This window comes from Bombina bombina, chromosome 1 (genome assembly GCF_027579735.1).
Source record: "Bombina bombina isolate aBomBom1 chromosome 1, aBomBom1.pri, whole genome shotgun sequence".
In the NCBI taxonomy this organism is placed as follows: Eukaryota; Metazoa; Chordata; class Amphibia; order Anura; family Bombinatoridae; genus Bombina; species Bombina bombina.
The window spans coordinates 230230958-230257161 of NC_069499.1; the positions used below are offsets into that span (position 1 = coordinate 230230958).

At 37.8% G+C, this 26204-nt stretch overlaps 1 protein-coding gene across 3 annotated transcripts in view; it reads left to right on the forward strand.

The window, feature by feature from the left end:
* MTA1 (metastasis associated 1) overlaps positions 1-26204 on the forward strand; it is a 732036-nt gene that overhangs the window by 667712 nt on the left and 38120 nt on the right. The window lies entirely within an intron of this gene.

The window sequence follows — 26204 nt, forward strand, 5'->3', positions numbered from 1 at the left end:
TTCTTTGCATATTTTTACTAAATTCTACCATTTTGATGTTTTCTCTTCTTCAGAAGCAGTTTTTGGTAGAAAAGTACTTCAGGCAGCTGTTTCAGTTTGATTCTTCTGCTTATAATTTCAATTTTTTTCTTTATAAAGATTAAAACTTTTGATTTGGGTTGTGGATTCATTTTTCAGCGGAATTGGCTGTCTTTATTTTTATCCCTCCCTCTCTAGTGACTCTTGCGTGGAGTTCCACATCTTGGGTATTTGCTATCCCATACGTCACTAGCTCATGGACTCTTGCCAATTACATGAAAGAAAACATAATTTATGTAAGAATTTACCTGATAAATTCATTTCTTTCATATTGGCAAGAGTCCATGAGGCCCACCCATTTTTTGGTGGTTATGATTTTTTGTATAAAGCACAATCATTCCAATTCCTTGTTGATGCTTTCGCTCCTTTCTTATCACCCCACTTCTTGGCTATTCGTTAAACTGAATTGTGGGTGTGGTGGGGGGTGTATTTATAGGCATTTTGAGGTTTGGGAAACTTTGCCCCTCCTGGTAGGAATGTATATCCCATACGTCACTAGCTCATGGACTCTTGCCAATATGAAAGAAATGAATTTATCAGGTAAATTCTTACATAAATTATGTTTTTTTTTGCTGCCATGTTGTGCTCCAGACATCTACCTAGATTTCTCTTCAACAAAGAATACCATGGGAGCAAAGGAGATTTTATAATAGAAGTTGTCACGGATACCAGACCCCCAAGGCTAACCCCCACCCCCTTACTACTTCTCCCCTGTTGTTTCGTAGCGGTTTTGGGCTCCTCAGAGCAACCATGGTCTCTGGAAGCTTTTGGTTGCTTGTTTTTGTCAGAGAAGCTGGCCTCTGACTGGAAAAACCCTCCTAGGCTGGCCGGGCTCCTGGAACTCCCTGTCAGCCACCTCACAATGGACACCCGCCTAACCCCTCTCATGCTGGCCGGGCTCCTGGAACTCCCGTTTGGCCACAGAACCGCAGGACACCCGCTACCTTTAACCCTGGTCGCTCCAGCGGCCCTTTGTCCCAGTGCTCCGCTTTTTGGGGTATTGGTAGCTCCTAGGGAGGACAAGAGGTGGTGGAACTGCCGGAGGGGAGCTACTTTGGGAACTGGGGGTTTTGGACACCCCTACCCCCCAATCTTTACCGGGCTGTAACTCAGGTCCCCAGTAATGAATCACCCCACTTTTTGGACTGTGGCATCTTGGGACCGATAGCTTTCAAATGACACCCTGGAAGGGAAGTGCCGCCACTCCCCCGGGATCGCCCTGAAACCGTCACTCCTGGGTCCTGGGATTCTGTGGGACTATGGCTGCTATGGATAATACTCATGCTGTCAGGCATTAGGGGTGGCTACAGGCTGTGATCACTTGCCAGCTACATAGCTGCAGTCGGCAGGGAGGAAACAGGACCCATTTGGTGGAGCTACCCAGTCGGGGGTAGCCGGGGTATCCGTCACAGAAGTAAATTGGGGGGGAAAAAAATTAAATGTTATGCTCTATAACAAAAGAAAATGTTTGTTTTTTATCCCTTTAACATTCTATGCAAGATTTAAGTTTAAAGGGACACTGAATCCAAATGTTTTCTTTAGTGATTCAGATAGAGCATGCAATTTTAAGTAACTTTCTAATTTACTTCTATTATCAATTTTTCTTTGTTCTCTTGCTATTTTTATTTGAAAAAGAAGGCATCTAAGCTTTTTTTTTTATTCAGAACTCTGGACAGCACTTGTTTATTGGTGGATGAATATATCCACCAATCGGCAAGGACAACCCAGGTTGTTCACCAAAAATGGACCGGCATCTAAACATTCTTGCATTTCAAATAAAGATACCAAGAGAATGAATACAATTTGATAATAGGAGTAAATTAGAAAGTTCCTTAAAATTGAATGCTCTATCTGAATCACGAAAGAAAAAATTTGGGTTCAGTGTCCCTTTAACACCCTTTTTAGTATTACCTGGGTGATATGAAATAACTGTTTTGTTTTCTTTTCTTGCTTGATGTCCCAAAGCATTACAAGGAGACATTCCAGGGCAGACAGCTATGTCACATGTCATATATGTGCTGTGTTTAAAGTAGGAGAGGATGGTCAGCAGTGTCATATGCACTTATAGACCAAGCAAGGGGATACAGTGGGCATTGAAAAGAATCACCCCCCTTGAAAATAATCACATTTTATTGCTTTGCAGCCTGAAATAAAAACAGACACAGTTTTTGTTTATCCCGTTGTAATTACTCAGTGCAACTTATAACATCCCAAGTGAAAGATATAACACCAACATGTCAGGCAAAAATAAAGACAATTAAAAATCAGAAAAAGTTAAAATTACTTGTAAACTCAATCAGGTGTAGCTAATCACCTTCTCAACGTTACACTCAAAGCCATTTGACCTTCAACTGTGATCAGCTGTGGGCATATTGTTTAGCTCAGCATGAAAAGAGCTTTCCTGGAGCATCTCAGTCCCTGGTAGTGCAACTTAAAGGGACACTGAACCTAAATTTTTTCTTTTGTGATTCAGATAGAGCATGCAATTTTAAGCAACTTTCTAATTTACTCCTATTATCATTTTTTTTCCGTTTTCTTGCTATCTTTATTTGAAAAAGAAGGCATCTAAGCTTTTTTGGAGGTTCAGAACTCTGGACAGCACTTTTTTATTGGTGGATGAATTTATCCACCAATCAGCAAGGACAACCCAGGTTGTTCACCAAAAATGGGCCGGCATCTAAACTTACATTCTTGCATTTAAAATAAAGATATCAAGATAATGAAGAAAACTTGATAATAGGAGAAAATTAGAAAGTTGCTTAAAATGTCATGCTCTATCTGAATCATGAAAGAAAAATTTGGGTACAGTGTCCCTTTAAGCAAACAATCAACTATTGGTGGCAAGGCACTGTCAAAAGATCTCCGGATAATGTTGTGGTCAAGCACAAGTCAGGAGATGGATACAAAACAATATCTAAGGCTTTATCAATGCCTAGAAGCACATTGAATTCTATTATTAAAGTGACACTAAACCAAATTTTTTTATTTTATGATTCAGATAGAGCATGAAATTTTAAGCAACTTTCTAATTTACTCCTATTATCAAATTGTCTTTGATCTCTTGCTATCTTTATTTTAAAAGCAGGAATCTAAATCTTAGCAGCCAGCCCATTTTAGGTTCAGCACCATGGATAGCGCTTGGTTATTGGAGGCTTATATTTCTCCACCAAGCACGCATAACCCAGGTTCTCAACCAAAAATGGGCTGGCTCATATGCATCACATTCCTGCTTTTTAAATAAAGATAGCAAGAGAACAAAGAAAAATTGATAATAGGAGTAAATTAGCAAGTTGCTTAAAATTGCATGCTCTTTCTGAATCATGAAATTAAAAAATTGGGATTAGTGTCCCTTTAAGAAGTGGAAGGTATTTGGTACAGCACAGACCCTCTCTGGATCGGGACGTTGATCCAAACTGGATGAAAGAGCCAGGAGGAAACTGGTCAGAGAGGCTACCAAGAGGCCAACAGCAACTCTGAAGCAGTTGCAGGAATTTATGACAAAGAGTGGTCATTATGTGCATGTGACAACAATATCACAAATTCTCCACAAATGTGTCTTGTATGGGAGGGTTGCAAGAAAAAAAGCCACTCAAGAAAGGCCACATGCAGTTACTACTGAGCAGTGGCGGTTCTAGACAAATTTTACTGGGGGGCCAAGGTGGGGCCAGTGTTTAATCAGAGGGGCACATTAAAAAAAACGAAACAAATTATATTGTGCTGCCTGGGTCTGAGAACAAAATTACCCCCCTCTTCCCAAACACACTTCTACCTGTTTAACTCCAACCATAACACTACATAAAATGATTATAAATGCAAAATAGAACATGGATATATAAACATGCCTAATAACACAGACCTCCAAACACATACTAACATAGAAACCTATCTGTGATATTCCCAAGGCATGCAGTGAGCTGACAGCCCCAGGGTTTACTGTAAACAGGCACTGAGAAATCACACTGTAAGTGGCACACTCAAGGATTTGACACTCAGACAGGCTGGGTTGATTAAACAAGTAACCAACTGTCTAGCTACTATGCCAACATGGCATTAGAAAGAAACAAGCACTTGGTGAAATGTTTTTTATTAACTATTTTTGAGGTGATTGGAAAACAAATGTTAATTTGTTTAAAAAATGTAAGACTTGGCTAATGTGTGATTTTATAGCAACACATCAAACATGTCAAGGTGTTTACTGTCCATTTAGTTGTATGGAGATTAGAATAAAGGACACAAAAACTACTGATAAGAGTAGACAGCAGGGGCAGAACTACCATTGGTGCAGCAGGTGTAGTGGCACGAGGGCCCAAGTGCTGATAGCCCCTAAGCAGCCAGTCTATACATAGGTGTGTGCTGAACCATTACAATCATAAGGCAGGGGAGTCTTTTATTAGTGCAGGTTGCAGGTCTATCTATCAATCCTCCAAATAATTCTAAAGAGCAGCATGTATATTATTAATATTGCTTACTACTGTTAACTTTGGGGGGCCCGACATTTTTTTGCAGCAGGGACCTCTGTTGAATAGGTCCTCTATTGGTAGGCAGATCAATGGATACAATAGAAAACTTAAAGTCATTTGGCATACACACACAGGCATACACTAACTATACATACACACACACAAACCATACACATACACACACAGGCATACACCAACTATACATACACACACACAAACCATACACATACACACATAGGCATACACCAACTACACATACACACACACAAACTATACACATACACAAACTATACACATACACACACAGGCATACACCAACATACATACACACACAAAAACTATACACATACACACACAGGCATACACCAACATACATACACACACACACACAAACTATACACACACCAACTATACATACACAAACTATACACATACACACACACACACACACAGTCATACACCAACTATACATACACACACACAAACTATACACATACACACACACAGGCATACACCAACTATACATACACACACACAAACTATACACACAGGCATACACCAACTATACATACACACACACAAACTATACACATACACACACAGGCATACACCAACTATACATACACACACACAAACTATACACATACACACACAGGCATACACCAACATACATACACACACAGGCATGCACCAACTATACATACACAAACTATACACATACACACACAGACATGCACCAACTATACACACACACAGACATACACCAACTGTACATACATACACCCACACACACACAGGCATACACCAACTGTACATACACACACAGACATACACCAACTATACACACACACACAGGTATACACCAACTATACATACACACACACAAACTATACACATACACACACAGGCATACACCAACTATACATACACACACACAAACTATACACATACACACACACACAAACTATACACATACACACACAGGCATACACCAACTATACATACACACACACATAAACTATACACATACACACACAGGCATACACCAACTATACATACACACACAAACTATACACATACACACACAGGCATACACACTCACACACAAACTATACACATACACACACAGACATACACCAACTATACATACACACACACACACAAACTATACACATACACACACAGGCATACACAAACTATACATACACACAGGCATACACAAACTATACAAACACCCAGGCATACACAAACTATACATACACACACACAATCATACACATAATCTATACAGACACATACACTCAGACACACACTTTACTAAATATTACATTACAATTTAGTAATCATGTATATCAACAGCATGATAAAACACAGTTTGACATATAATCTTGCATTAAAGTTTGTCACAGCTTCCTAATCCATTCTACCCTTCTGTCTTCTCCCCAAAAACTAACTGCACAGACTCACAGTGACAGGAGTAACAGAATTTAATTCTTACACTGTGTTGTTGGAACTGACAAGAAGGTTCAGGGCCTGACAAATTATTTTACTTTCCACGGAGTAGAAGAGAACTCAACAGGAACATGCCGCATGGGTTGACCTCTCTGTAAATGAATCACTGTCGCACCAGCAAGTCATCAAGCCACTCCCTCACAGTGACATTTCCTTCACAGTTTTAGTGAATGATGACTCTGATCTCAGACACACACCCCCTTAATAACCTTATCTTAGCTGCTCTGCTTTAGCTACAGCTCACCAGAGAAAACAGATCTTTATGGGGGATGGGACGGTATGCTGTTGCTGCGGCCTGCAGGACATAACATAAAGAAATAGTCTCAGTCAGTGGGAGAAAACACAGTGACACTTCCAAAGTTCCCATTAGTGTAAGTAAACTTTCTGGTGTCGTGTCGGTTAAGTTTTACTCCCACTGTGAGTAAAACTTAACCGACACCAGAAACTTACACACTAATGGGAACTTTGGAAGTCACTGTGTTTTGCAAATAATAAAGTGTAGATGTCTGCCCTCTCCTGACTGTCTGTTCTAGCTGTTAAGTGTTAATAACATAGCGATCTATGTTTTTGTTTACCTGCTTGGCTTGCTATACTTTCTTTGACACAGACGGTCCTACCTGAGTTAGGCTCCCCACCTCAGTCAGTCAGCTCAGGGGGGGCCAGGGACATTTTTACAGGGGCACCGGCCCCTACAGGCCCCTGTGTAGAACCGCCCCTGCTACTGAGCTCTGCCATAACACACCTAGGAGATTCTGAGTCCACATCGAAAAAGGTGTTATGGTCAGATGAGACTAAAATGTAATTATTTGGCCTCAACACCAAACGATATGTCTGGAGGAAATCTAATACAGCTCACCATCCAAATAACACTATTACCTACAGTATGGAAGTGGTAATACCCTGTTATAGAGGTGTTTCTCTGTAGCAGGCGCTGAAGCACTTGTCATGATAGAAGGAATAATGGATGGGGCAAAATACCTTCAAATTCTTGAGGAAAATCTGCTGCCCTCTGCCAGGAAGTTGTCAATGGGAAGAAGGTTTACCTTACAACATGATAATGACACAAAGCACACAGCAAAAATGACCACACAGTGGTTGAAGGAGAAAAAGGTTAATGTCCTTGCATGGCCTAGTCAGAGCCCAGACTTTAACCCTATTGAATATCTGTGGCTTGACTTAAAGACTGCAGTCCTCAAATGGTCACCATCAAATGTAATGGAACTGGAACAGTTCTGCAAAGAAGAGTGGGCAAATATTGTACAGTCTAGAGTAACTACAACTGGATAAATAAAAACTGTGCCGGTCTTTATTTCAGGCCGCAAAGCAACATAATGTGATTATTTTTAAGGGGGGGGGGGTCTTTTCAATACTCACTGTATGACCTTTAGACTTGGCTGTAAGTGGTGTATTAGGTCTGAAAACCAAAACTTTCTTTTTTGATGCTTAGGGACAAGAGGTAGAGTGTGGTATTAGAGTAGCTGGGTCTGGTGAAGGTTTCTTAGGAATAGTTGGGGGGAGATGCATGTTTAAGGGTTGATAGAAATGTGGTTATTCTTAAGAAGAGAGAGAATATTTCAGTATTGGTGTAAAAGTATTTGAAAAGCATTGCAGAAGTTGTGAAGTATGCGGATTAAAAAACGTGTATCTAATCCTCAATAGCAGAGGCAAAGGATCTGAGGTTTTATGTAGATAAGCAGAACTTATTTGACCACTTGTGAACAGTAGGCATTATGGAGTAGTAAGACATTAATCCATACCTTATTTTGTCAGCTTTGACTTTAAGTGATTGTTTAAGTGAGTCCTGCACTGATTTTCTTTTAATGCTTGCAAATGGGCATTGAGAGAAAAGGCCTTGAAAGTAGATGTTTATATTTGAAGGACAGAGTTGATATGAGTTTTGGATTACCCGAGGTTCTGACAGAGATATATCTCCCCCCGTTAAAAGGATCACTAAACACCATTTCAGAATTAAATATCAGCCAGGTCAAAACTTTTAAAACATTTTAATTGTTATTCAATAACTAAATTCCACCCACCACTTGCTGAATCTGCAGCTGATAAGGCTAGCCATGGTAATTATGTTAGTATCAAGTACATTGTTTTTCAGTTGTTATCTTCTCCAGACAATTGGGGAATTATGGGTAGCAGGGTTAGCCTTGATAAGTCTGTAGCTTGAATTGGAGCATTCGAAAATCCACAATTTTCAGAGCTGAATTACATGTAAAGTTGGCAAATTAAAGTATATTGAATTGTTTTACTATGCATAGCTAAACATTTTATATAAAAAAAAAAATGAAGGTGTTTACTGGCCCTTTAACCTACACACAAAGAGGGAAAAGCCCTCTTTGGAGTGAGGACTCCTTTTTCCCCGTTATGATACTGGTCATTAATGTGAGAAATGGTGTGTTTGGTATTCAATAGAGAAGAAGGTGGCCCTTCATGCCGCTCTGCTATTTTCATTGCCGAATTCATTCTTGTGCAACAGCAACACGCTAAAATCTTGAATTGCACAGATTGTGGCATGTTACTGTTGCACAACAATTAATTCAACAACGAAAATAGCCAAGCGGCACGAAAGGCCTCATTCAGAGGTTCACCAAACTTTCAAATGTACATCACTATAATTCAATATATAGTTATCAGGGTCACATGGCTGAAGTGTCTGTGCATAGCTATGATATATGCATACAGCTAAATTGTCAACAGCAATAATATATACTGTCAGGCACACAACCGAAATATCAGGGCATAGGTACGATATATACAGGGCCACATGTCAGAATAACACTTTAATATGCATTCTTAGAGATGGTTTATCTATACCTTTGTTGTATACCAGTATTGTATTCAGCGCTAATATATGCAGTAGAGTATCATAACAGAATGTGAATACCATACTCAATACGTATGTAGCAGGGCCACGTCATTGTTTTCCAAAATTCATCAGGACCTCATGGTGAAGAAATCAATTAACAACTTTGATATGACCACGCTTTTGAGACATCAATGCATAATTCTAATATATATGGCACAGTCAAGTAGTGACATCAATAAACCCTTTTGATGCACATGGAATTGCCACATTGCTAAGAAATTAACGAGCTGCTCTGCTATATGCAGTCTTTTCATGTGTCTGTAGTTTCTGTATTCTCTGTATCTGTGGCTGATGCATGAAAAGACAAACACATGGTTGAGGCTTCAGTTCAGAGCTGTGATGTACACAGTAGGGACCCATGTCTAGGACATCTGTTGAGTAAATTAATACTTGTTAAATTAAAGGGACATTATACATTGATTTTAAATTATCACTTAAACTCCATGCTTTGGTGCAATATTTGTTAATAATATTAATGCATTTATAACTTATAACACACTAACCTTTCTTTCTGCTCTGTGTTCAGTCCCACTTCATCACATTTGGAAGTAACTCCTGAATCATATGGAGCAATGTAATGTGTGCGCCTGAATATCTGCAGCCTTAATGTGTGATGCCCAAAAGAATTAGAGATTTGCTACCAAAAATGGGTAACCACTTAAACTGTAATATTATACAGTGAAAAAAGCTGCATGGACAAATAATAATATAGCCTAAGACAAATGGGACAGTTTACTCAAAAACTATCTCCCCTTTAATTTGTTCCCAATGATCCACTTTACCTGCTGGAGTGTATTAAATTGTTTACAAGTATTTCCATTAACCTTATATTGGCATTTGTTTATTTAGCCTGTGGTATCCCCACCTATTCTAAAAGTTTTTGGCCTCGAGGCCAAGCTGTGTTAACACAGCCAGTAGAAGAAATTACACTCCCAATGGGTTATAGAAGAGATAAGGTAATACAATGTTAATTTTCCATTGTTCTCTCCAAATATTGGTTATTGGTTTATGGACAGATATGAGATAAAGAAGCAGGTATATGTACACAATGTGATAAAGTAATGAGATCTGATTATACCTACAAGCTCAATCCATTTTATTAGGTTGTGGCTTCAAAACACATCAGCTAATTCATATACACAAATAAGCCTTAAAAAAAGCAAATCTCATACATTTTATACTCTGCAGCTGGTAAAAAAAAAAAGTAATTGGAAACACATTAAGGAAAAAACTATTTTATAGTATACTGTCCCTTTAATACATATCAAACAGCAATAATAACAGGAATACAGCAACATATACACCCCTGAATATAAATACAGTAACTGAAAAATAATTTAGCCAAAAATGATTTCCATGTGGTGCCTTCTTCAAATGTATAACTATAGTTAGTGCAGCATATCTGTAGCATTGTTAAAGGGACACTGAACCCAGTTTTTTTTTTTTTCTTTCGTGATTCAGATAGAGCATGCAATTTTAAGCAACTTTCTAATTTACTCCTATTATCAATTTTTCTTCGTTCTCTTGCTATCTTTATTTGAAAAAGAAGGCATCTAAGCTATTTTTTGGATCAGAACTCTGGACAGCACTTGTTTATTGGTCGGTTAAATTAATCCACCAATCAGCAAGAACAACCCTGGCTGTTCACTAAAAATGTGCCGGCATCTAAACTTACATTCTTGCTTTTCAAATAGAGAATGAAGAGAATTTGATAATAGGATTAAATTAGAGAGTTGCTTAAAATTGCATGCTCTCTCTGAATCACGAAAGAAAAAAATTGACTTCAGTGTCCCTTTAAGGGAACTAAAGCAGGAATTTCCTTTTAAATGGACTGATAAGACATTAGAATATCTGGGTATTAAAATTACTATTGATCCCAAAGTAATAATACAAGTAACCTTTTCTCCTCTGTTAAGAGGAACAAATAAAAGATAAAAAAAACTGGAAGTCAAAGGGGATATATTGGTTTTAATACTAAAAAAAAAAAAACTTATATTATGCCGAAATGGATTTATCTATTTAGAATGTTACCACTAAATATTCCATTGGACTGGATCAAGATGGTACAGTTAACTTTTAATAGATTTATATGGGCTGGAAGGAAACCTCAAATTAAATATAAACTCCTAGCACAACATCAAAAGAAAGGTGGAATGGGGGCCCGATTTTAAAAAAAAATATTTTGAAGCAAGTACGTTTGCACACGCAATTACCTCCTAAATAGAGAAATCAAAGACAGAACCTTGTTATGAAATAGAGAAATATCTATGTGGGAGAGACCCAAAATAATTTTTCTGGATATTTAAACCCCAAAAGGAGGTAAATAATAAATGGGAAGGCTCAGTGGTGATTGGAAATATGGTTAGCTTCTGAAAAAAACTCGTGAAAAATCTGGGGTTACACAATAAGGGACAGTCAACACCAAAATTGTTGTTTAAAAAGATAGATAATTCCTTTATTACCTATTCCCCAGTTTTACATAACCAACACAGTTATAATAATACACCCTTTACCTCTATGATTACCTTGTATCCAAGTCTTTGTAAACTGCCCCCTTATTTCAGTTCTTTTGACAGACTTGCATTTTAGCCAATCGGTGCTTATTTCTAGGTAACTTCATGTGCATGAGCTCAATGTTATCTATGAGACACATGAACTAACGCCCTCTAGTGGTAAGAAAAACTGTCAAAATGCATTCACATAAGAGGCAGCCTTCAAGGTCTAAGAAATTAGCATATGAGCCTAGGTTTAGCTTTCAACTAAGAATACCAAGAGAACAAAGCACAATTGGTGATAAAAGTAAATTGGAAAGTTGTTTAAAATTACATGCACTACATGAATCATTACATTTTATTTTGGACTTTACTGTCCCTTTAAGAATCAAATTATTTTTAGAAAGACATCTACTAAAAGAAAAGACCCAAATAAGTGTTAAGTTGGAAACATTATTAGATAAAAAAGATTTAAAAAAAATATTACGTCTAGGTGTAATAGTTTTCTACAGGACATTACACCTATTGAAAATCCAGCCGCCAAAATGAAATTGGAAAAAGATCTAAAATGAGAAATACATTTTTTAAAAGTGAATAAATACATGGGTAAGATGTATCAACCTGAGAGAGCTGCATTTTAAAATAATACATAGATGGCATCTAACACCATATAAGACCTCACTCTTCAGCAAAGATGAACCATCTAATAATTGAAGATTTGGAGAAAGCAAGGGAGACTATTTATATATCTAGTGGCAATGCCCAGTCATCCAGAATTTCTGGAATTCAAGATTCCATCACTTGGAAACTCTTAACATCACAAGATTTGAAACGCTCACCAGATAACGCATTACTACACTTAGATATTGGAGGTATTAGTAATAATACTCAAGCTTTTATTATACATGTTTTAATAGTAGCAAAATCGGCAATAGCTCAGAAAAAATATTGAGATTCCAACTTGGCAACAAATTTTTCAGTGCAAAAGAGAGCCTGGGATTGAAATACAATTGAAATTAGAAGGTAATACGTAGAATACTGGAAGTCTTGGATAGGAAAATTGTCAACCAATAGGGCAGATTGTAAACTAGACTTAGCTTAAGACTTTTCTCTGCTAAGTGAATTAATAGTGAAGGTGGTGTCGAATAGTCTCAAAGGAGATATAGTATGGGAAAGGAAAGGTGAAATCATGTTGTTTTTTTTTCTTCATGTTTGTGTTGTCTTTGTCGTTCTGTATGTGCACTTGTAGTTGGCTCTTCCAACATCTGAAGGAGTTAGACCTAATCAAAGGAATCAACAAATAGTTGAATATAAATTTTGAGTATAATAATATATAAACTATTTTACTAAACTGGTTAATAAAAAGAATATTTTTACAATGTAATAAATTATTTAGACACATGCTATGATGTTAACACCTTGGGGAATTTTAAAGGGGTCATTGACCCTCTGCTTAGGAATTCCATTGAGATGATTCAATTGAAGGTGGACTGAGCCCCCCCCCAAAAAAAGAATGATCTTCAGTTATGCTCAGACATGGTCTCATAAGACTTGGTTTGCAGATCTGTTTCAAATGTCCTCTTACCACCGGGTGACTATCTCGCAGAAAGGATCTTTCATCAGGATCATGGCATAGTTTTTGAAAGTCTAGTGCTGGATAATCAGTCTGATCAGGATAGCATTTGTCTGATTCAAAAAGCCTGTTATCAGGCACATATATCTCAAGGTTTGGAAAACCTTTCTATCCTGGTGCAATACTAAAGGATGCAAGCTTTCAAATTCCTAGAAGGCTAGATTTTTTTTCAGGATGGTCCAGAGAAATGGCTTATTAACCAGTTCCTTTTAGGGTCAGATATCAGCCTTATGGGTTTTGCATCACAGAACTAGCTTTCTGATATTCTGAACTTGTTGAAGTTATAATCCATATCAGACCAGTCATTAAACCAGTTTCTACTTTGTGCAATCTTAATCTATTATTAAGAGTCCTTCAGGCTCCTCCCATTGAGCCTATGCATGGTTTAGACTAGTGGTCTCAAAGTACCAGCCCTGGGGCCATAAAATGCTATCAAGATTGTTTCATCTGGCCCTCTCTTGTTTAATAGGTAAACCATTAATTTGGGCTGTCAATTTTTTTTAGGATTCTGAGAGGGGTAATTAGTTTATGTTCAATATATATAAATGTAAAGTCAAACATCCAGTGTATACTTTCATGATGCACTGCTTGGATAATTGTCACTTTTTACGTTGTTATACAGTTCCAGATTTATCACTTCACTTGGCACTCTAAAGATAAATATAGACAACTGTATATGCCTATTGTGGGCTACAACTCCCACCATGCACTACTACTTGGGTAAATGTCACTTCCAGTTCCTAGTATATCCGGTTCCCTAGCACTTACTCAGCTCAAGCGGCCCCCATGGGAGAACACTACTTGGCCAGTGGCCCCCAGAAACATTGAGGTTGATACCCCTTAGACCCTCTGTTGTAGTCCTGGAATATTCTATTTTTTTTTGTCCATTTCTTTAAAGGGACATTAAACCCAAAAAATGTATTTCATGATTCAGATAGAGACTACAGTTTTAAACAACACTCCAATTTACTTCTATTATCTATTTTGCTTCATTCTTTAGATATCCTTTGTTAAGAAATAGCAATTCACATGGGTGTGCCAATCACACGAGGCATCCTTGTGCAGCCACCAATCAGCAGCTACTCAGCCTATCTAGATATGCTTTCCGCAAAGGATTTCAAGAGAATAAAGAAAATTAGATACTAGAGGTAAATTAGAAAGTTGTTTAAAATTACATGCGCCTAGATTACGAGTTTTGTCGGTAATGCTGTGCGGTGCTAACGAGCAGTTTTCCCTCACCGCTCACCTACAGACAACGCTGGTATTGCAGAATTTTACAAACCCTGCGTTAGCCGCAAAAATATTGAGCGGAGAGCAAAATTTAGCTCCACATCTCACCTCAATACCAGCACTGCTTACAGTGACGGTGGGCTGGCAAAACGTGCTCGTGCACGATTTCTCCATAGGAATCAATGGGGGAGAGCCTCTTAACGCAGCCCCATTAATTCCTATGGGGAAACAAATTTTATGTCTACACCTAACACCCTAACATGAACCCCAAGTCTAAACACCCCTAATCTTACACTTATTAACCCCTAATCTGCCACCCCTGACATCACAGACACCTGCATAATACTATTAACCCCTAATCTGCTGCTCCGGACACCGCCGCCACCTACATTATACTTATTAACCCCTAATCTGCCACCCCCAATGTCGCCGCAACCTACCTACACTTATTAACCCTTAATCTGCCGCCCCCAAAGTCGCCGCCACTATATTAAAGTTAACCCCTATATCTAAGTCTAACACCCTCCTAACTTAAATATAATTTAAATAAATCTAAAAAAATAACTACAATTAATTAAATTATTCCTATTTAAAACGAAATACTTACCTATAAAATAAACCCTAAGCTAGCTACAATATAACTAATAGTTACATTGTAGCTAGCTTAGGATTTATTTTTATTTTACAGGCAAGTTTGTATTTATTTTAACTAGGTAGAATAGTTATTAAATAGTTATTACCTATTTAATAGCTACCTAGTTAAAATGAATTCAAATTTACCTGTAAAATAAATTCTTACCTAAATTACAATTACACCTATAGTGTAGTGTTAGGTGTAATTGTAACTTAGGTTAGGATTTATTTTACAGGTACATTTGGATTTATTTTAACTAGGTAGCTATTAAATAGTTAATAACTATTTAATAACTATTCTACCTATTTAAAATAAGTACAAAGTTGCCTGTAAAATAAAAATAAATCCTAAGCTAGCTACAATGTAACTATTAGTTATATTGTAGCTAGCTTAGGGTTTATTTTATAGGTAAGTATTTCGTTTTAAATAGGAATAATTTAGTTAATGATAGTTATTTTATTTCGATTTATTTAAATTATATTTAAGTTAGGGGGGTGTTAGGGTTAGACTTAGATTTAGGGGTTAATACATATATAGTTATATAGTTGCTGCGACGTTGGGGGCGGCAGATTAGGGGTTAATAAATGTAGGTAGGTGTTGGCGATGTTAGGGGCGGCAGATTAGGGGTTAATTAAATTTAACTAGTGTTTGCGATGCGGGAGTGCGGCAGTTTAGGGGTTAATATATTTTTATAGTGGTGGTGATGTCCGGTTCGGCAGATTAGGGGTTAAAACATTTTTGTGTGTTTGCGATGTGGGGGGGCCTCAGTTTAGGGGTTAATAGGTAGTTTAAGGGTGTTAGTGTACTTTTTAGCACTTTAGTTAAGAGTTTTATATTCCGTAGTAAGCCCATAACTACTGACTTTTCAATGCGGTATCAGTCTTGACAGGAGAGGCTGTACCGCTCACTTTTTGTGAGACTCGTAATACCGGCGTTATGCAAGTCCCATTGAAAATATAGGATACGCAATTGACTTAAGTGGATTTGCCGTATTTTCGAGTCTAACCAAAAAAGTGAGCGGTACACCTGTCATTTCAAGACTCGTAATACCAGCGGGCGTTAAAAAGCAGCGTTGGGACCTCTCAACGCTGCTTTTTAAGGCTAACGCAAGACTCGTAATCTAGGTGATTGTCTTTCTAAACCGTGAAAGGAAAAAATTGGGTTTCATGTTCCTTTAATCCTGTTTATCTTTTTTTTTTTTTTTTTCGAACTAGCTATAACTTTCTTCCTACATAGTATCGGATATATTAATCAGGATATTTTGGTTTCCTTTTTTGTTCAGCTCCTAATAATTCAAGGGAGTGACTTCTTCACAATCTGATTGTTTTGAGCCCATCAATATTTTTTTCTGGAAGCCACAAATGTTTGTTTGTTTTTTTGATCTTTTTCTTTTCTGATCCTTGCAAGGCTCTGAAGGCTACAGCAGTTTCCTAGCCTCTTAGCTTAAAAGGATACTAAACACATTTTTTTTCTTTTATGATTCAGATAGAGCATGCAATTTAAAGCAACTTTCTAATTTACTCCTATTATCATTTTTTCTATCTTGCTATCTTTATTTAAAAAGCAGTAATGTAAAACTTAGGTGCAGGCCCATTTTAGTTTCAGCACCCTGGATAATGCTTATGCTAATTGGTGACTACATTCAGCCAATCAATAAGCAAGCATAACCCGGGTTCTGATTTTTAAATAAAAATAGCAAGAGAACGAAGAAAAATTCATAATAGGAGTAAATTAGAAAGTTGCTTAAAATTGCTTCTTCTTTCTGAATCATTAAATACATTTTTTGGATTTAGTATCCTTTTAAGTTCTTGATTCACAAGACATATTTGGTTGTGGGGAAGGCTTCCTCTTCCTGGGCCTTTTTTGTAAAAAATAAAATAAAAAAGCTTCTTTGGCAGGGCCGCCATCAGGGAGTGACAGGGTTGACTCCTGTCAGGGGCCCAATGAGCCAGTGGGTATTACAGCAGAGTGATAATTGAGCATGGGAAATGCTATTACAAGGAGTAAAGAATTAGCATTTGAGAGGATTTCTGAGTGTGCGCTAAACCACTATGCACAGTGTGAGACAGACTTGGCACTTTGTACAGTGTGTGCCTGAGTCAGACGGCAGATCACTTTCATTTGCAGAGGAGGTAGGACTTACTTAGCAAATTTTTTTTTATTTCTTTGTGCAATTTTGTATTGTAACTTCAGTGTGGTAGTAGTTGTATGGTGGGGCCAGGGGTCCATAAAAACACATTTTTTTATTTTTTAGCAGCAGTGTATTTATGATTATTTTACAATGCTGCAGAAATTCTATATTTAAAACCACGCAGAAATGTTTCCTCAATACACAAATGGTAGGTGCCTTTTTGGCAGATATGCATTTTTTTAATATTAATATATATATATATATGAGTACCACAGCTTATGGTTCCACCAAGACCATATAGAGTGCAGCATTTTCAAAATCCATACGTACAGCTGACAGATGGGAACATTTGTACACTATATTTGAAGTGGTGCTCTTGGTTGGGGAAAAATAAACAAACATGTCAACCTTTAAAAAGTACTTTTCTTCATCTAGCCATCTACTCAGATCATTAATGTACAATTTTGAATTCACATAATTATTTTTGTTTGCACATTTACAAATATGATACTTTAAAAAGTGATCTCTTAATTTCTGCAATTTTTTTTATCATGCATGTCACACACTGTTGATTTAGTAGATGCAAGGTGCATAAATGTTTCCTCCTGTGAGTGTTTCTGTGGGTGTCTGTGTTTATGTCTTTGTGCTTTGGTTTGTGTCTCCATGAGTGTGTATGTTTTTTTTTCTGTGGGTCTCTCTGTGAGGGTGGGTGTGTATGTCTTTGTGCATTTTCTGTGGATGTATGTGAGGGTGTGTGCATATGTCTTTGAGCTTTTTCTATGGGTGTCTCTGTGAGGGTGTGTGTATGTTTGTCTTTGTGTATTTTCTCTGGATGCCTCTGTGAGGCTGGGTGTGTATGTCTGTGTTTTCTGTGGATGTCTCTCTGAGGGTGTGTGTTTTCTATTGGTGTCTCTGTGAGGATGTGTGCATTTCTTTGTGTGTTTTCTGTGGATGTCTTTCTGTGTTTTATGTGGTTGTCTCTCTGTGTGTGTATGTATTTGTGTGTTTTCTGTGGGTGTCTCTGTGTGTGTGTGTGTGTGTGTGTGTATGTCTTTGTGTTTTCTGAGGCTGTCTCTGTCAGTGTTTCCTTGGGTGTATGTACAAGTTTGAGTTTGTGTGTGTGTGTCCATTGTCTATTCCTTTTTAGGACATTTTGACCTTACTACTGATTATTCACATCTTTCTACAGATTTTGAGACTAACGAGACCTTTCCGGAAGTCACCAATCCACCATTTAACCTTTAAATTATTGTTTAGGCAGTTCAGGGCCCTTCCTTTCAGCCACTGCATGCTGTTGTCATCATTTAGTTGGCATCTTCCTTTACAAAAAGATAACCAGAACTCCATATTTTGTTTTCTAAATCTCCTTTTTTTTACAAAACTGTAGTTTACCTCATTACTTGTCAGGTCAATGTAAATAAGTGCTGAGTGTCTGTTTGGATGTCTGTGTCTGAGTGTGTTTCTTTGCATGTCTGCTAGAGTGTCTATATGTGAATCCTTATGTGTGAGTGTATGTGTGTATGTGTGTGTTTCAGTATATGAGTGTGTCTGTGTGTGTGTATGTTACTACCTGTACAACATTTCCAAGTTTAAATAGACACTTAAGAATAAAGTGCATATACGTTTTAGTCACTTGGTCAAAAATTGCACATGTCAAAGGAGAAGGAGGGGGGGGGGGGCCTAATCAATGGTTAAGTCAGGGGCCCCAAGTAAGAGGGGGTTCCACAATGGCTTCTAAATACATAGAACAAGGAGTTTCCTCAAGTTCAGACATGTTAAACAGACTAACAATAGCGGCAATGGACATCATTCCGTTTGCTCGTTTTCAATCAATATTCTAGAATGGAGAGCAATATTCAATGCGCTTCAGGCATGGCCTCAGTTGGCTTCGGCCAAATTCATCAGATTCCAGTCGGACAATATCACGACTGTAGCTTATATCAATCATCAGGGGGGAATGAGGAGTTCCTTAGCGATGATAGAAGTATCCAAGATAATTTGATGGGCGGAGGCCCACTCTTGTTATCTGTCGGCAATCTACATCCCAGGAGTAGAGAACTGGGAAGCGGATTTTCTAAGTCGACAGACTTTTCATCCGGGGGAGTGGGAACTTCACCCAGAGGTGTTTGCCTTACTGATTCTCCGATGGGGCAGACGGAATTGGATCTGATGGCATCTCGTCAGAATGCCAAGCTTCCAAAATACGGATCCAGGTCGAGGGATCCCCAGGCCGAACTGATAGATGCCTTGAAAGTGCCTTGGTCGTTCAGCCTAGCTTATGTGTTTCCACCGTTTCCTCTTCTTCCATGAGCGATTGCTCGGATCAAGCAGGAGAGGGCTTCAGTAATCCTGATTGTGCCTGCGTGGTCACGCAGGACTTGGTATGTGTCCTGGAAACTTCCTTTGAGACAGGACTTTCTCATTCAAGGACCTTTCCTACATCCAAATCTAAATTCTCTGCAGCTGTCTGCTTTGAGATTGAATGCTTGATTTTGTCTAAGCGGGGATTCTCCGATTCGGTCATCGATACTTTGATTCAGGCATGTAAGCCTGTCACTCGAAAGATCTATCATAAGATATGGCTTAAATATATTTTTTGGTGTGAATCCAAGGTCTACTCATGGAGTAAAGTTAGGATTCCCAGGATTTTGTCTTTTCTCCAAGAAGGATTGGATAAAGGATTATCAGCGCGTTCCTTAAAGGGACAGATTTCTGCTTTTCTATTTTGCTACACAAACGTCTGGCAGATGTTCCAGATCTTCAGTCTTTTTGTCAGGCTCTAACCAGAATTAAGCCTGTATTTAGACAAATTTCTCCTCCCTGGAGTTTGAATTTAGTTTTTAAAGTTCTTCAAGGGGTTCCGTTTGAACCCATGCATTCCATAGATATTAAACTGTTATCTTGGAAAGTTTTGTTTTCAGTTGCTATTTCTGCTGCTCGTAGAGTTTCTGAGCTTTCAGCGTTACAATGTGATTCGCCTTATCTTATCTTTCATTCTGATAAGGTGGTTTTGCGTACCAAACCTGGATTCCTTCCTAAGGTTGTTTCAAATAAGAATATTAATCAGGAAATTGTTGTTCCTTCCTTGTGTCCTAATCCTCCTTCTAAGAAGGAGCGTCTGTTACATAACCTGGACGTGGTCCGTGCCTTGAAATTTTACTTTCAGGCGACTAAGGATTTCCGTCAATCATCTTCATTATTCATTGTTTATTCTGGAAAGCGTAGGGGTCAGAAAGCTACGGCTACCTCTCTTTCTTTTTGGCTGAAGAGTATCATCCGTCTGGCATATGAGACTGCTGGACAGCAGCCTCCTGAAAGAATTACGGCTCATTCTACTAGGGCTGTGGCTTCCACATGAGCTTTTAAAAACGATGCTTCTGTTGAACAGATTTGCAAGGCTGCGACTTGGTCGTCTCTTCATACTTTTTACAAATTTGATACTTTTGCTTCTTCTGAGGCTGTTTTTGGGAGAAAAGTTCTTCAAGCAGTGGTGCATTCCGTTTAGGTCTCTGTCTTGTCCTCGTTTCATCCGTGTCCTGTAGCTTTGGTATTGTATCCCACAAGTAAGGATGAAATCCGTGGACTCGTTGTATCTTGTAGAAGAAAATTAAATTTATACTTACCTGATAAATTAATTTCTTCTACGATACAACAAGTCCACGGCCCTCCCTGTCTTTTTTTAGACAGATTTAAATTATATTTTTTTGTAACTTCAGTCACCTCTGCACCTTTTAGCTTTTCCTTTCTCTTCCTAAACCTTCGGTTGAATGAAAGGGGTGGAGGGAAGGGAGGAGCTATATATACAGCTCTGCTGTGGTGCTCTTTGCCACTTCCTGTTAGCAGGAGGTTAATATCCCACAATTAGGGATGAAATCCGTGGACTTGTCGTATTGTAGAAGAAATTAATTTATCAGGTGAGCATAAATTTACTTTTTCTACAGTTCTGATTAAAAAAACATCTATCAGCACCAAAATTGCAGTATTTACAAAAATGTACTTCAAGTGATGATTAAAATGATTTCATCATATGCAAGGCATCATCTCATTCCTTCATTTCATCATATGCAAGGCATCATCTCATTCCTTCATTTCATCATATGCAAGGCATCATCTCATTCCTTCATTTCATCATATGCAAGGCATCATCTCATTCCTTCATTTCATCATATGCAAGGCATCATCTCATTCCTTCATTTCATCATATGCAAGGCATCATCTCATTCCTTCAATTTGTGCAGTAACCTCCAAAACTTAACCAAAAACAACCCTTCTTGTCAAATGTCTACCCAACTTATTAACCCTCTTCCAACTTGACCCTTCGTCTATAGTTATTTATAATTTATCCACATACAGTAGGACTTTAACATCCCTTTCTGATTTTATTCAAGTTAATTAAGAATGTTATGGAAAGGGAAGCATAATCAGCTTTGGTGCATCATTTTTGCCATAGGCGTTTATCACACACAGAATATTCTGATGATGTATTACATTTTACAGCAATTTACTGTTATTACCTTCATGAAGACATGTTGTAGTAAGAGCTTTTGAACTATTATTTGGAAGCTATTACATCATTATTTAGGTTCCAGAAAGGGTCAGTTAGCATCCTGTCTTTATGGAATATAAATTGAGACACATAGGTAGCTCTACCATTAGCCCAAATAGGCAATTGCTTAAAGGAAAAAGTATACACTCATTTTCATATAACTGCATGTAATAGACACTAATATAAAGAATAAGATGCACAGATACTGATATAAAAATACAGTATAAAACTGTTTAAAAACTTGCTTAGAAGCTCTCAGTTTAGCTCTGTTGAAAAGTTAGCTGGAAAGCCCACTGCACGTGGGAAATAAGACACTCCCCCCTCCCCCTCTTTTGCATATGAAAAGACCCTTTACACAAACAGGAGCAAGCTGGAGTAGGTAGCTGACGGTATTCTCATAAAACTTTGGGGCTTGGTTAGGAGTCTGAAAATCAGAGCAATGTTATTTAAAAATAAGCAAAACTATTCATTTTTTTAAAAAAAAGAAAACTTTATGAGCTATATAAATAGATCATCTACAAAACATTTATGCAAAGAAAAAAATGAGTGTATAATGTCCCTTTAAGGCTTCTCTTAAACAGGAGCCTCACAGTGTGTCTCTATCTTCATATGGGTATTTTATTTTATTATGCGGTATGTGCATGCCTCATCGATTAGTAAAAAAAACACTGTTGGATAGTTGACATAGAAGCATAGGAAGTGTCTGTAATCTCTGTCCTTGACTTTTTTTTATATATATACTGTGTATATATATATGTATATCAAAAAAAAAAATATATATACAGAGAGAAGTGCACTCACAGGAACGAACAACTGGCTCAATACCATTGTTAGCCTGTACTATGGCGATTTACCACCTGGGTGCATATATATATATATTTATTTAGAATCCTTGACTTTCTGTCAGTTACTACTTTTTACCCGGGGACTACACACTGCTAAAGGAGAAGCAGGCAGCATGGCATAGCCTGTTTGAGGAAGCTCCAGAGTAAAATCCTGACTAATCCTGATAATGATTTAAAAAATCTGCCAGTTCTTCTATGACCTTCCTTTACTAACTACACTCTCTTTCTGCACTATCCCCTTCTCTTTTTTTCTACTCATTCTATCACTTTGCCCTCTCTTTTTCTGCCCCTTTTCCATTTTTCAGCTTTTCTCTCTCCCCCTCCATTCTCACTCTTTCTAGTCTCTATCTCTCTTTACTCTCTTTCTTAATGCTCTCCTTCCTTCTCGCCAATCTCTTTTCATGCTCTCCCTTATGTCTCTCTTACCATCTCAATTCTATAAACACTCTCTGCCCCTCTTTTCTGTTTTCTCCACTCTCTCTCACCTTGCCTTTTTTCAATCTACCTTATCTCTCCTCCAACTCCCATTTCACTCTCTCCTGTCTATCCCCACTGTCTTCTTCTCTATTCTTTATATTTTCTCTCCACTGTCCACTCCTCTTTCTGTATTTGTACACTATCTTCCATTCTCTCCTCCTTTATTTCTCTCCCTCTACTCTCTATTTTCTTTCTCTACTCTCTTTTGTATTTCCCTCCACTCTCTAATTCTCGCGTTCTCTCTTCTTTTTACTCTTTATTACTCTCTCTCTCCTCTATTAACTTTTGCCTCTTTTCTTTCTCTTCTTTCTGTCTATTTTCTCTCTCCCTTATTTTCTCTCTCCCTTATTTGCTCTCTATATCTTTCACTATTCTTTTTCCCCTCTTCATTCTCCTCCTCCTTTTACCCAATCTCCAATTATCAGTTATTTGTAGAGCATCAACAGATTATGTAGTGCTCCAATCTACCTCAACTCTTGCTTCCTCTTTTCTTTACCCTGTCTATTCACTCTTCACTTTCTCTCTTTCTACCTTTTTTCTCTACTCTTTTAGCGAAATCCAGAGCAATTCATTTTTGCATTTTTTTTATTTTTTTTTGTGTCGAGGGGCCTCATATTTCAGCCTTGCCTCTAGGTCTCACTAACTCAAGAGCTGCCTCTGTTGAGGCATACACTACTGGGCAAAAAGTGTATAGTACCTCCATTGTTACTAGTTTTTATTGAAATGTAAGCAATTCAAATGCAGTGAATAACCTTACATTTTACAATGATAAGCAGTAAACTGCCAAAGTTTAAAGATGTTAAGGATAGCAAAAACTGAAAAATAATGTTATAAACAAATGCCTTTTGCAGGGAACAAGTATTGGTTTCACACCTTACAGCTGCTTTGCTGCAATGAAAGTGAATTATGCCTTGAAAGTTGATGCTAACTATTCAATTTGGCTATTATTGTACAGCATTAAGTTTATTTCTGTAATAACGGCAAGAAAAAAAGCAATTAGCAAAGGAAGACAGACCATTATAACCCTTAAGTGTAAGTCTTTCCTTTTGAGGAATTGCAAAGAAAGCCAAGGTGTCAGTGAGTCCTGTTTTCTATACAAGTAAAAAGTACTTGAAAAGTGGAATAAAAGCCACAGCAGAAGATATGCGGCTTACTGGACAACAGCTTCAAGCACTAGTCGTAGTAAGCAAGTTACACTTCAATCTGTAAATTTAAGACTGAGCAGCAGGCTTGACAGGTTAAGTGGCAGTAAGAAAGCTGTTGCTAAGATGGGAAAATATGAAAAAGGTCTTATGGACCAATTAATGAAAATCTTAAATCTTCATGTCATCACACAGGGGTTTTTATATGGCATTGAGTAGGCAAAAGGATGATTCCTCATTGTGTGACACAAACTGTTAAGTATGTAGGAAGCATGATGGCCTGGGCTCTTTTTCTTTGGAACTTGAACAGTGAGTGACAACAGCTCTATGCAATAGCATCTTGTATTATAGTCTTATTTGGTCAGTTGGTTCATCCTACAGCAAGATAATCACACAAAAAACATAACTCCAGGATATATCAGAATTACCTTAGAAATAAAACAACAAGATGGTGGGCTTTAATCATAGAATGGTAAGCACAGTTTCAAAACTTAAACCCAATGAAGCTGGCTTGGGATAAACTTGATGAAAAGGTTAAGGCAAATAAACATACAAGTGCAACACATATGTGGAAACTTCTACAACATTGTTAGGAAAAATGTTCAGAAAAATATCCTATTTTCATTGTAGAAAGTTTATTTGTGCAGTATAGGGATCCAGGATAGCAGGGGGAGTTTGGTCTCCTCAGGAGCTGAGGCTACCTATAATATTCTAGAGCTCTGTGCTATCTTTCCTTCATTTTTCAGTCGGACACAATGTCACAGCGGTTGCATATATCAATCACCAAGGGGGAACTCACAATTCTCTAGTGATGAAGGAAGTCTCCTGTATCCTATCTTTGGCAGAGAAAAATCTTTGCGCGATTTCTGCTATTCATATCACAGGGGTAAAAAATTGGGAAGCAGATTATCTGAGTGGTCCTTTCATCAGGAAGTATTCGACCAGATAGTAGAACGATGGGATCTCTCAGAGATAGGCCTTGGGGCTACTCGTATGAACAACAAACTTCCCAGGTATTTTGCAAGACCCAGGTATCCTCAAGTGGAGTCAGTATATACTCTAGCAGCTCCCTAGTCTGACCAAAGTCAAACAAGAGCAATCATCAGTAATTTTGATTGCTCCATCTTGGCTACACAGAACTTGGCTCACAGATCTAATTTGGATGTCCAGTTGTCCTCCGTGGCCTCTTCCGATAACGCACAACCTCCTCTCTCAAGGTCCCTTTTATCTCATGTCTCTCAACTTGAAGGCTTGGAGATTGAACGCCTAATTCTTAGTTGAAACCTTAAGCTAGAATGCCGGTTACTAGAAAAGAATTATCACAAGATTTGGAAACGTTCTCTTTTTTGTGTGAGAAGAATGGCTTCAGTTGGAGGGTTTGGATTATCTGCTAGCTCTTTAAAAGGTAAAATTTCACCTTTGTGTTATTTCACAAAAGGTTTACAAAACTTTCTCAGATTAAAAATTTTGTTCAGGTCTTAGGATCCATCCTGGTATAAAGCCAATTTCTTCACCATGGAATATGAATTTGGTTCCTAGAATCTTGCAGGTTTCTTCCTTTGAACCAATGCATTCTTTGGACATCACGTCTCTTTCTTTTGGACGGTTTTGTTTCTGAGTTATCAGCTTTTTCTTGTGATCCTCATCTTATTTTTCACCAAAATTAAGCTATTTTAAAAAAATTGATTTCTAGCCAAAGGTTGTCTCTTCTGACAATATCAATCGAGGGATTTTAGTTCCTTCTCTTTGTCCTAATCCTCAAATTTCAAAGGAACGACTTCTTCATAATGTGGATGTAGTAAGAGCTTTAAAGTTTTATCTACAGGCTACCAAAGATTTTAGACAGTACTCTAGTCTGTTTATTAATTTCTCAGGTCCACGTAAAGGCTAGAAGGCCTCAGCTGTTACCTTAGCTTCTTGGTTAAAATTTCTGATTTATAAAACTCATTTGGAGGCTGGTAAGTCTCCTCCAAAAAGCATTATAGCCCACTCTACCAGATCTGTTTCTACTAACTAGGCATTCGAAAATTAAGCTGCAGCTGAACAAATTTGGAGGTCAGCAACATGGTCATTTTGTAGGAAAGCAGCAGTGTCTGGAAAACATGTGACTACCTTTTTTAAATTTTTTGGTCCCGCCCATAACTTGGGT